General features: G+C 43.7%; 1 protein-coding gene across 22 annotated transcripts in view; it reads left to right on the forward strand.

The window, feature by feature from the left end:
- Window positions 1-13,843, forward strand: part of OTOF (otoferlin) — a 500,270-nt gene that overhangs the window by 262,429 nt on the left and 223,998 nt on the right. The gene's annotated exons all lie outside the window — the stretch shown is intronic.

A 13,843-nucleotide genomic window follows, 5' to 3' on the forward strand; every position in this document is an offset into this window, starting at 1 on the left:
TTCATTCGGAAAGTCCGTCGAAAGTACACCGGACAAAGTCTGCCATAAAGTCCGCTCGTGTGTACGCGGCATTAACGCTGTGTTAAGCCTTTCTGTCTCTATTCAAAATCAATGGTTCCCTATGGGAGCCCATTGATTTGATTAGAGGTCGCACCAGAAGTCGGATCAAGAGGATCCGACTTGCGGTGCGACTTGTGTGCTGAGAATCTTGAAGGGGGAACCCCGTGAAAATTTAAAATAAAAAATTTGCGTGAAGTTCCCCCCACCAAGACGATACCAGACCCTTCGGTCTGGTATGGATCTTAAGAGGAACCCCCACACCAAAAAAAAAAAATGGCGTGGGGGTTCCCCCAAGATCCATACCAGACCCTTATCCGAGCACGCAGCCCAGCCCCCCCGGACCAATAAGCCATATGCCCTCAACATGGGGGGGTTGGTGCTTTGGGGCAGGTTGGGCCCTGCGCCCCCCACTCCAAAGCACCTTGTCCCCATGTTGATGAGCCGTTGGTTGTCGGGGAATGCTGGCGGAGGGCTTATCGGAATCCAGGAGCCCCCTTTAATAAGATCCCGGCCCCCCACCCTATGTGAATGAGTATGGGGTACATCATACCCCTACCCATTCACCTGGGGGAAAAAAGTGTGAATAAAAAAACATACTAGACAGGTTTTTAAAGTAATTTATTAGGCAGCTCAGGGGGTCTTCTTCCGACTTCGGGGGTCTTCTTCCGACTTTACCACTCTCTCCGGCCTCTTCTCCCGGTGTCCAGTTCTCCTCCCGATCTCCGGCCTCTTCTCCCGATGTCCGGTTCTTCTCCCGCTCTCCGGTTCTTCTGCCGGGCTCCTCCACTATCTTCTGCTCTTTTGCCACTCTCTTGCTAGCGGTGGCCCGGTCTTCTCCGTCGTCTTGTTCCCTCTTCTCTTCTTCCGATGTTGACACGACGCTCTCTCCCGCTGTAATGCTGTGTGCGAGGTGCGCAACGACTTATATAGGCTTGGGGCGTGGTCAGTGGGTAATCTCATCCAGTGACCCCGCCCCCTTATGACGCCACATCACTCGGTGACCACCCCATGCCTATATAAGTCATTGCGCACCGCACACACGGCATTACAGAGGGAGAGAGCGTTGTGTCAACATCGGAAGAAGAGAAGAGGGAAGAAGATGACAGAGAAGACCGGGCCACCGCTAGCAAGAGAGCGGAGGAGCCCGGCAGAAGACACCAAAGAGGGAGAGAGCGTCGTGTCAACATCAGAAGAGGGAAGAAGACGAAAGAGAAGACCGGTCCACCACTAGCAAGAGAGCGGAGTAGCCCGGCAGAAGACACCGGAGAGCGGGAAAAGAACCGGAGACCAGGAGAAGACAGCGGGAGAAGAGGCCGGAGAGCATGGAGAAGTCAGAAGAAGACCCCCGGAGCTGCCTAATAAACTACTTTAAAAACCTTTGTGGTGTGTTTTTTTATTGACCCTTTTCCCCCAGGTGAATGGGTAGGGGTACGATGTGAATGATGTACCCCATACTCATTCACATAGGGTGGGGGGCTGGGATCTGGGTGCCCCCTTACTAAAGGGGGCTCTCAGATTCCGATAAGCCCCCCGCCCACAGACCCCGACAACCAATGGCCAGGGTTGTCGGGAAGAGGCCCTTGTCCTCATCAACATGGGGACAAGGTGCTTTGGGGCGGGGGGCGCAGGGCCCCCCTGCCCCAAAGCACCAACCCCACCATGTTGAGGGAATGTGGCTTAGTATGGTCCAGGAGGGCACTCGCTCACCCCCCCTTTCCTGACCTACCGGGCTGTGTGCTCAGATAAGGCTCTGGTATGGATCTTGGGGGAACACCCACGCCATTTTTTTGGGTGTGGGAGTTCCCCTTAAGATCCATAACAGACCGAAGGGTCTGGTATCGTCTGGGGGGGATCTTCATGCAATTTTTTTTGTTTATTTTCGCGGGGTTCCCCTTCAAGATTCTCAGCACACAAGTCGCACTGCAAGTCGGATCCTCTTGATCCGACTTCTGGTGCGACCTCTATTCAAATCAATGGGCTCCCATAGGGACCATTGATTTTTGAATAGAGACAGAGAAATGCATCTGAAAGCTAGCGCGGATTAACGTGCATTGAATTAAATCAGGAAAAATTGCCCTTTTAACGCTGCTTTTTTCCTGGCGTCTGTACTAGCTTCACAGCACGTTTTTTAAAATGTCCGTGTGCATGGAGCCTAAAAGTTATCCGCATTCAAATAGCCTTAGACAGGCTTGCTGTGTGAAATGTTGGATCATTTTTGATGCATCACATCCTCGGCATGTGAACACCCGTGACCGATGCCATTGCACAGGGGGGGATTTTTAATGTGTTTTTAATTGCCCCCCCCAACTGCAAGTCTACATAAGCCCCAAGACCACTGTTCTTCTGCACCTGCAATCTGTCCCTAAAAGTTAGGCTTTAAATGCCATTTGATACTCTTTGTAAAAAAGAGGTCTTTCTCTTCGGAGGGATTTTTGGAGTACTGTAACACACAAGTTGCGACTCAATACGCGAAGCGGCGCTTGATAATGTTCTGAAATTTTCAAACAGCTGGCTTCTTCTGATTCTTAATTGGATTTCCCTTTGCTGATAGTGTAGATTTGCATACTAATTTAGAATGGGGGATCCAGCAGAAAACCCCTCATAATGGGCACAGCAGATACGCACAGCCAGGAACTCCACATAGAGATCTCACCAGAAGAAACCCTGAGAGATATATATAAAACCATCAGGTATAAAGCAGTATTAAACCCAAAAGCAATAATTTACTATATTGCAGCTTACCAGTTCTTATATGAGATGGCTGCATTATTTATTTAGTTTTTTTTTTTAGTTTTTTTTTTTAGGCTTTCTTTTTTTTCTTTTCATCTGGTGATCAAGTAAGTCTGTTGCTTCTCAACAGAGCAAGCTTTCCTGCAGATGTAACAGTAATGCCCTGTACACACAGTCAGACTTTCCGACGGAATATGTGCGATCCGAGCTTGTTGTCGGAAATTCCAACCATGTGTGGGCTCCATCGGACTTTTTCCATCGGAATTTCCGACACACAACGTTTGAGAGCAGGCTATAAATTTTTCCGACAACAAAATCCATTTGCGTAAATTCCGACCGTGTGTGGACAATTCCAGCGCACAAAGTGCCACGCATGCTCAGAATAAATTAAGAGACGAAAGCTATTGGCTACTGCCCCGTTTATAGTCCCGATGTACGTGTTTTACGTCACCGCGTTCAGAACGATCAGATTTTCTGACAACTTTGTGTGACCGTGTGTATGCAAGATAAGTTTGAGCCAACATCCGTCGGAAAAAATCCATGGATTTTGTTGTCGGAATGTCCGATTAATGTCCGATCGTGTGTACAGGGCATAAGAACTTTGAGACAAACCATTTACCACTGACAGGGGTAAACGGTGATAATGATCAGCTGTTAATTATTTTTATAAAACCTTTACCCCCCCCCCAAAAAAAAAAAAAACAGTTTGCTGTAACAGCTTACAAAGTGTTAGCTGGAGTTTGGCTTCAAACTTGGGTAATTGACTCCAAAACCACAGGGGTAGACAGATAAGGATAATTGGTGAAATCACAGAGGGAGGCACAATGACGCTCCTATTGGCCCATCTATATCAACAGCAAGCAGCAATAACTCTAATTGGAGAGTAGTATATCCAAAAAAATTCCCTGCAGTTTCTTTCTCCTTAAATATATGATGTAATGATCATTACATCATATCTTTAAAGAAAAGGAAACTGCTGAGAAATTTTTGATATACTACTCTCCAATTAGAGTTATTGCTGCTTGCTGTTAATACAGATGGGCCAATAGGGGGCATCATTGTGCCTCCCTCTGTGATTTCACCAATTATCCTTATCTGTCTACCCCTGTGGTTTTGGAGCCAACTACCCATTGGATTTATTTTAAAAGCAAAATACTTATCAACATTCAGTGATCATATATAAAGTGCCTGATAAAAGTGCCCTGAAGAAGCCATCGTTTGGTGAAACATGTAGAGATTAGAATCAGCTGTATCTGTTTCATGAATTGTATGATCATTTATGACAACTTATTGATTTTTAGATATTTCTAAATATAATTTCTATATATTTTTTATATATTGTTTGCCGTTGTGTTCCGGAACCTTAAAAATCCCATATTCTGTTCTCTTGTTATGTATTTATCAATCAAGGGATGTGGTACTGATGACTCTCAGACATTCAGCAATTCTCTTTTTCAATCCATCTAGGGTCAGCTACGACCACTAGTTCTGCCAAAAATGGTCTTGTCCCTGTAAAAACCACCAAATAACGTTGATACCTCCAGCGTCCTCGTAGTGCCAGTACTTTACTGTACTTCATTTCATGCATATTCAGCTTCTCATCTCTGAAACACACCCAGAGACATAGCCCAGCTCCTCAGCATTACAAGCCTCTGACACCTGTCAGCGAGTGAACATTATATTAAACTGTAATCACTGTACATTTGCCGGGAGCAGAAATCACAGATGTCAGACACAAAACTCTTCATTATGAAAACCCCCCTTGGTGGAATTAGAAGAACCCCGCTCCTAGGGACCTGCACACAATTCAATTTCCTCTACTCCTATATCACACCACTAACAAGATTTGTCGCTTAGAATTTAGCTCAGTCGTTTAGGGCAGCGAATTGCTGCAGAGCATCGTGAAACATTGGCTTCAGTATTTCCTTATGAGTTTTTATTACCGATATTGCAAGGCGAGGACAAAGGAAACACAAGGACTTTTCTTGTTGCATCATCAACTAAGATTTTTTTTCACTCTAGATCAGACCTAGATGTGAGAAACAGAACCTTAAAAGAAATGTTTGGGTTTTACAAAAAAAATTAAATAATTGTTCTCACCTAGGTGAATGCAGCATCATATTGATGCCCCCTGCCTCCTCTACACTGAGAACTGAGCGATCAAACACTGCTGATCACTCGGTTCTCCTCTCAAATCTGAGCAGAGAGCCCTGACTGTCAGTCTCCGGCTCTCTGCACTGCCCATCTAGCGCTAACTGGAGAGCCAGGCTGTGGAGGGGACAGGAACAGCATGCTGAGAGGCTGAGCCAGCTGGCAGTCCTGGCTGCTGGGTGGATCCTGACTGTAAAGATCCAGCACTTGGACTGGCTGAGTGATTTCAGCCAACAGCAAAGTTTAAAATGGGTCACAGGAGTGTACCCCTGTGATTTATAGGGGAGGTAGGGCCAAAAAAAAAAAATCATTGGCCATACTTCTCCTTTAAAGTGGAGCTGTACTCTGGAAGCTGTTCCCAAAAAGTGCAGGCAGAAGACAAAGGACTAGTCAACAGTATTGCCTGTGGTCTCCCTGCAGCTGCTCTTTTCCCCATTATTCATGGACTATACCTTGTTCTGCACTGTTTTTGCTGTGGAGACAGCCATCTTTGTAAAAGCAGGGCTTTTCTTCCTCTTGTCAGAGCTGCCTCCCTGATAACTGGCAGAAAGAATTTTCAAGCAGCAGGAGGGGAAATGATATAAGCATAGCTACATAATGAAGAGAACAGATGCAAAGAGATACATGGCTGCCGGTCTTCAGGTACAGCTTCCTCTCCAGCAAGGAGAACAGTATGCATCACAGTAGGGGCATCACCAAATGTCACTCCAAATTTACTGAGACTAGTAGTCAGAGGCAGCTGCACAGTGGATGATCTCAAACTGCACTTATACAGCTATCAGGCTACAGAACAGGATTGCCTATGCACAGCAATTGCACTATTATTGTTCCGGAGAAGCTCAAGAAAAAGTTATAGCTTTCAGAGTACTGCCCTAGCACAATTAACATCTAGATGTTCCTTATAACAAAGCAGATCTTCAGTTTTTAATTCAGATACTCTTTAATTCTGGGTGATGCGGCCCCATAACAAAACCACCTGTGGCCCCCTGCTTTTCTAACCTCTATCTCAAACGCAAGTCCTCTATTGATACAGAATATGGCCTTGCGATCCCTGTACAGAGGTTTCTAAACCAAATAGACATTGATTCTTTTCTCAATGTATCAGAATTTGCCTAACACTATTGCTACCTGCACAATGTACTGTATTGCTAGACCCTACTGGGCCCCCTGTACAGTAGAATGGTTTGCTATGGCTATAGATTTGCCCTTTGTGAAAAGATCATTGCACCTTCCCAGGACATAGTCCTATAGATCTCTGCTGGGATTAAAATTTGTGTGTTAGGTGCTCAAAGTTTCTTTTGCCTTTTTTTTGCATGTTTGGGGTGTTGCTTGCATTTTGTTTGTTTCCAGATGTGTACAAAATGGTGACTGAATGGAATACATTGTGTATCAGGATGAGGGTACACAGCAGAGGTGGAAACAAAAATAAGAATATAATGTAATTTATTCTACTCTCCTGATACACATGGTGGAGGGCATGTCTACTAAATGGTGTAGTAAATGACCTGGTCTCTGTACTCGCCAGTCATGTTGTAGATTAAATGATCACCCCAAGTTTGCGTATCTTTGCTCCAAGTTTCTCCCACAGTCCGAATATATCTTGGTAGGCTAACCAGATGGCATCTACAATCTCACAATTAACATTGATGATTTGAGAACATTAATTAAAATTTTAGGTGAAAACTAGGAATGTGCACAATTGTAGTTCTTACACCCTGCTGTGGAATTACAGCTGCCAGGTCTCTGCTGTCATTTAAAAGCTGATCAGCGTGGTTCCTGATTATGTGATCGCCATGACATTCATAATGTTGGTCACATGCAGGATATAGGCTTATTCACAAAATAAACATTTTCAGCCTGCAGATGCCACTGCAGCCTGAAGGTGGCAGCGTGACTGTGTTTCATACTGTTATTGTCAGATGCATTTAGAGTATTAAAAAAACATTAATTAAAAAAATGAATTAAAAAATATAAATTTTTCCCCACATTTTTCTCCTTTTTTTTCAGCCTAGGTAGGAAATCAGAGTTATTGTTGAGTTAACCAATGCATTCTGGTGCTACTAAATCTAATCTGCTGGGCATCTAGGCTTCAATGACCTCTGGTCATGAAGAAGTAAATACACATTTAACTTAATTATCCTTTAAATTAATTTCCTGAGCACAAGACAGGACTAGCACTCTAGCCCAAAGGACCCAAACCAAGTAAATCAGCAAACGGCTACACATCAGACAGTTCTACACGCAGATTTTGCAGCTGAAACACAAAGTGCTAAATCTGTGATTCCCCTGATTCAGTTACCCCTAATAAGGGCAGCTGCCACCAGACTAGAAAGACAGATTATAACACCTGTCTTTTAAATACTATCACCATTTAGTAGACATGAACCAAAACCCTTACACTTTGTATTCAAATAATTTTAGCCACGATGAAGATCGCCAGGAAGATAATAGACGTCTGGTTGGGTAATTATGCCTGTTTATTTCATTGTAAAACAAAAACACATAATTTGTTGCTTGCAAGTTAATTAGGAATTACAATGAAATGAAATAACAGTTCAAAGCAGCAGTTTGATATTAAGAGAAATGTAGAAGTTTAATTATTTGTAGAATTGTTCTTGAATGCATTCTCTAATGCCCTGTACACACGGTCGGACATTGATCGGACATTCCGACAACAAAATCCTGGGATTTTTTCCGACGGATGTTGGCTCAAACTTGTCTTGCGTACACACGGTCACACAAAGTTGTCGTAAAATCCGATTGTTCTGAACGCGGTGACGTAAAACACGTACGTCGGGACTATAAACAGGGCAGTAGCCAATAGCTTTCGTCTCTTAATTCATTCTGAGCATGCGTGGCACTTTGTGCGTCGGATTTGTGTACACACGATCAGAATTTCCGACAACGGATTTTGTTGAAAATTTTATAGCAAGCTCTCAAACTTTGTGTGTCGGAAATTCCGATGGAAAATGTGTGATGGAGCCCACACACGGTCGGAATTTCCGACAACAAGGTCCTATCACACATTTTCCGTCGGAAAATCCGACCGTGTGTACAGGGCATCAGAAAGAGGTTACAACCACACAGACCCATTCAGCAAAGCAGTGCATAGACAAAACGTGATGTGGAAAGTACAGTACTAACCCATAGCAACTGGGTTTAAGTTAACTGAAGTGAAGATACTAAAAGGGTCAGTCCACCTAAAATTGATCACTTTGCCCATTTGCTCTTCTGCTACTTCTGAATTATACGGTGGGCTTAGAATATAACAGATTGAACCATTTTGGGTAGAATTTTGCTTAAACAGTGATTTGCAAAGCATTACATTGATGCAGCTCTAGAAAGGTTATGCAATTTGGACAACTGTTTGTCGACAACTAGCCATCATACCTATATGATCTTAACGGACATCCTTTTCCAAAACCATGGGTTTTATTATGGCGCTTTGCAGAAGGCTTTCCATAAGATTTAGGCGTATATCTGTGGGAATTTTCCAAAAAAGCATATAAGGTTGAGAGTTGCATAAGGTTGAGGTTAGAAATCTGTGCAGACCACTCAAGTTCCTCCACAGCAAGCATATCAGTGCTCAGCAGGGTTGAGGTAGATAAATGGCAAGCATAGAAGCACAAACCCATTCCTGTCACAGCCAACAGCTCCAGTAGAGGGGGGGGGGGGGGCAAGCGTGGGTGGACACAATTCATTACCAAGGTGTTTTTAAGTAGGGTTGAGGTCGGCACTCTGTGCAGGGTGCTCAAGCTCCTGCACACCAAAGTCATCATTGCTCAGTAGGGTTGAGGTCATGGCTGTGTGCAGGCTACTCAAGATCCTCCACACCCAACTCATCAAACCATGTCTTTATAGAGCTGTTAACACAAGGTTGGAAGTGCACACTTGTATAAAATGTCTTTGTATGCTGTAACATTAACAGTACCCTTTGCTGAAAACACTTAAAATCAACCATTCAGAGGGGTCAGTTTACAGATATTCCAATAATATTCCAATAGCTGCACTTCAATTTACAAATATATACCCTCCAGATTCAGCACTCAAAGGTTAAACCTGAAGGTCTATAAATGCTTGAGTTATAACCTCCTTATCATTGGTTCTCCAGGTAATCACCAGTAGTAACAGGAACCGTCTCATGCTGCTCCTTCTCCTAGCTTACATAAAGTAAAACAATGCCAGCTCCAGCATGGCTAAGACATTTTGACTTCATCTTAAATGGAGAACCTGGGGACCCATTGATTGCTAGGCCATAACACATCATTTATAGACCTTTGCCGTTATAGCCCTCCTGAATTGTGGGTCTGACATTTCCAGTGAGTGTTGAATCTGATGAGTATATATTTGTAATTGAAAGAACTGCTATTAGAAAATTATTATTGCCATTTGAAAGGGTGTCCATATACTTTTGGCCATATACAGTGCCTTGCAAAAGTATTCACCCCCCTTGGCTTTTTAGCTATTTTATTACATTACAGCCTTTAGTTCAATGTTTTTTTTTTTTTTATCTGAATTATATATGATGGATCAGAACACAATAGTCTAAGTTGGTGAAGTAAAATTAGAAAAATATATACATAAAACAATTTTTCAGAAATAAAAAAATGATAATTGGCATGTGCGTATGTATTTACCCCCTTTGTTATGAAGCCCATAAAAAGCTCTGGTGCAACCAATTACCTCCAGAGGTCACATAATTAGTGAAATGATGTCCACCTGTGTGCAATCTAAGTGTCACATGATCTGTCATTACATATACACACCTTTTTGAAAGGCCCCAGAGGCTGCAACACTTAAGCAAAAGGCACCACTAACCAAACACTGCCATGAAGATTAAGGAACTCTCCAAACAAGTAAGGGACAATGTTGTTGAGAAGTACAAGTCAGGGTTAAGTTATAAAAAAATATGCAAATCTTTGATGATCTCTAGGAGCACCATCAAATCTATCATAACCAAATGGAAAGAACATGGCACAACAGCAAACCTGCCAAGAGACGGCCGCACACCAAAACTCACGGACCGGGCAAGGAGGGCATTAATCAGAGAGGCAGCACAGAGACCTAATATAACCCTGGAGGAGCTGCAGAGTTCAACAGAGATAGAGACTGGAGTATCTGTACATAGGACGACAATAAGCTGTACGCTCCATAGAGTTGGGCTTTATGGCAGAGTAGCCAGATGAAAGCCATTACTTTCAGCAAAAAACAAAATGGCACGTTTTGAGTTTGCAAAAAGGCACGTGGGAGACTCCCAAAATGTATGGAGGAAGGTGCTCTGGTCTGATGAGACTAAAATTGAACTTTTTGGCCATCAAAGAAAACACTATGTCTGGCGCAAACCCAACACATCACATCACCCAAAGAACACCATCCCATGGTGGTGGCAGCATCATGCTGTGGGGATGTTTTTCAGCAGTCGGGACTGGGAAACTGGTCAAAGATGGATGGTGCTAAATACAGGGATATTCTTGAGCAAAACCTTTACCACTCTGTGTGTGATTTGAGGCTAGGACGGAGGTTCACCTTCCAGCAGGACAATGACCCCAAACACACTGCTAAAGCAACACTTGAGTGGTTTAAGGGGAAACATGTAAGTGTCTTGGAATGGCCTAGTCAAAGCCCAGACCTCAATCCAATAGAAAATCTGTGGTCAGACTTAAAGATTGCTGTTCACAAGCACAAGCCATCCAACTTGAAGGAGCTGGAGCAGTTTTGCAAGAAGGAATAAGCAAAAATCCCAGTGGTAAGATGTGGCAAGCTCATAGAGACTTATCCAAAGCGACTTGGAGCTGTGATAGCTGCAAAAGGTGGCTCTACAAAGTATTGACTTTAAAGGGGTGAATAGTTATGCACATTGACTTTTTCTGTTATTTTGTCCTATTTGTTGTTTGCTTCACAATAATAAAAAAAAAATCTTCAAAGTTGTGGGCATGTTCTATAGATTAAATGATGCAAATCCTCAAACAATCCATGTTAATTCCAGGTTATGAGGCAACAAAACATGAAAAATGCCAAGGGGGTGAATACTTTTGCAAGGCACTGTAGATAGGTTTGATGGTCAAGGGGCCACATGCTTTTGGCAATATGATGTATCTCTTCCTTCTTTCCTCCAGATTATTACATTTGTGTTTCTCTTTTCCTGCATATCAGCAAGGTTTCTGACATTCATAACAAGGTGAATGATGGGTATAAGCCAGTAACAAGGCAAGTAATGTGTGCAGCGGTTTGTTTGTTCCCATCATCTCTTGCATGGTTTTCTAATTGTTTTGCAGTGAAATATAATATATTTAACCAGAATGTGCCTAGGTTGATTGACATCTGAGGCGGTTGTTTTTGACCCCCCCCCCCTGAAACATTTAGAAGGCAGTACGATCTCCAGCAGGCATCCTTCTTGCCATGTCAACCAACCCAAAATACACCAAACAAGAAGCAGAAATTTTCAAAAGCCAATTTTTAAGCAGGCATCCCCTTGACAACCCACCCACAATCTACCAAACATTGTTTCTGTTGCTTGTCTGGTGGATTGTTGGTGGGTTACCACAGTAATGGGGAAACCCACTGGAGATCATATAAGCTCCCAGTGTATTTCATTCCTAGAAGGCTGGCAACTGGGCTGCACAGCATCATTGGTTGCTAGTATGCACGAGGCCAGGCAGTACAGCAATCAATGGTTGTAACAACGGTACCACTTGCAGAGCTACCAGCTTTCTAGCAACCACCACAGTAACGCTGTCCTGTGTATACAGGGCAATTTTAATGAGCTGCCGTGAGGACAGAGTGTATGCTATGGATACTCTTGCCTTAGAGTTGCCCTCCACTAAATGTCACCTGAGGAGGTCACTTCACTTTGCTTCATTGGTAGGCATCTCCATTAGGGAGGCAACCCACCAACAATCCACCAACCGGAAACATTTAAAACCTGATACAATCTCCAGCAGGAGTTCCCGTTACTATGGTAACCCACCCACAATCCACCAAAGAAGAAGCAAAAACAATGTCTAAGGCCTTATTCACATGAGCATGCTACAGCATACGTTTGCGTGTGGGCCAGTTCCCCACAGAGGGATGCACAGGTGTTCCGTGCTTCCCTGTGCAGGCAGTCCCATTTATGTCAATTGGAATGCAGCGGCTGCATGGCCACAGAAGCATGCTCCCATTTGGGTGCATGGCCCTGAATGCAGATGGCGTGTCATATTATGTGAATGAGACCAACAGGGATGCTTGTTGGTGATCATGCCAACTTTTGAGTGTTTCTGGTGACCCTGCTTTACTGTGCCATGGACATTCTGGATGTCACCCCATTTTGCCCCCACCACTTTTGATTGCTAGAATGCTGGCACAGAGCCAATAATGCTGTAGCCCAGCTGCTGTGTAGCTGTGTGTCATTGAATGCTAGGACTCTGACAGCAGGTCCGCACACCATTTTTGGTTGCTAGGATGCAGGAGGCTGGGCATACAGCATCACTGGTTGTTATGGTGCAGGCACCATACTGCCCAGCACAACAGCTTCCTAGCAACCACTGGTATGGAAACACTGGCCTTAGAGTCGCCCCCACTGAGTGCTGATTGAAGCAGTCACCTCACTTTGCCTCATTGGCAACATTCTCCTGCATATAATATCTCTTGTGTAGAACAAACTAGGCAACCTGTCCTAAACCACATTTATTGCAGATATTAAGGTCTAACTCCAGCCATGCATGTTTTTGTTGTTTGGGCACAGTGGGGAAGGTTTGCAATCTTTGTCAGGTTTGTATTGTTCTCTGTCTAGAGAGATCTACTCTCACTTCCTATCATAGTGACATGATATCTATAGGACATGAAGTGATGTAATATCTTTCTGATTGGGACTAAGACAGCAACAAAAGCCATATAAAATGGTTGTTGATATCCTCACCATCTTTAAGGGGTTAGCTTACCCTTACCAAAAAAAAAACTGCTTATGCAAGCAAGGAGTGCCTGTAGGTAAAAAACAAACTGTACAGCCCAGACCAAAGTTGAATAATTCTTAGTGTAGGCCATTTACGTACCTCTCAAAGCCTAGCCAAAAATACTCCCCATCTTGTTTTGCCTTGTTGCTAGAGCGTTGCTAAGATGCTCCAAGCCATTACAGCTGACCCTCACCATCACAGGAGCAAGCTCAAACCCCCTTGCATGCGCTCTCTCTCCCCTGGTGTAGAAGCTCTGAGCTCAGTGATGTTGCCACAAAGTGAACCACGTATGTGTGAGGTTTAAGAGTTTGGTCCGGTAAGGGAGGGGATGAGCAGTAACAGCTGCGAGTGCCTTAGGAACATCCTAGCAACAAGGCATAACAGGGACTTGCCATCTCCAGGAGTTTTTCAGCCAGGCTTTGGGAGGTACGTAAATGGCCTACACTTATAGCAAGGGCATTACTTAACTTTGGTCAAAGCTGAACAGTTTGCTTTTATCTACAAGCTCCCCTTACCTGCATAGGTAGTTTTTTGGTAAAGATGAACTAGCCCTTTAATCCCTCGTGTGTCTGATTATCTCTCCAGCCTAGGAACTGGCTGTGAGTGGGCGGTCAGTAAACCCTGAAACATAGATTGTCAAAACAAAGTGGAATCAAACGTCAACTGCATGGTGCCGTGTAAAATCACACTTCAGCATTGTCAAGTATGATGTAGTGGATAAACAGCACACAATGGGATAAGTACGGCGTCTGCTGACAATTGGATTGTACACTGTAATCAGCTCTGCACCCCATTCACACATTGTTATCTGGATTTGTTTTGTTCAGAAGACGAGGAGTTTATTCCACATAAAAGTAATACACTGAATGGGATTACAGCCATTTGTGCATAAAGAAATGTGGTGCTGTTTTTTTGCAAAACCAGCGATGGTCAGAAGAAGAAAAACAGTGGTACAGGTGATAGAACTGGGG

Source organism: Aquarana catesbeiana, linkage group LG04, assembly GCF_042186555.1.
Source record: "Aquarana catesbeiana isolate 2022-GZ linkage group LG04, ASM4218655v1, whole genome shotgun sequence".
Classification (NCBI taxonomy): Eukaryota; Metazoa; Chordata; class Amphibia; order Anura; family Ranidae; genus Aquarana; species Aquarana catesbeiana.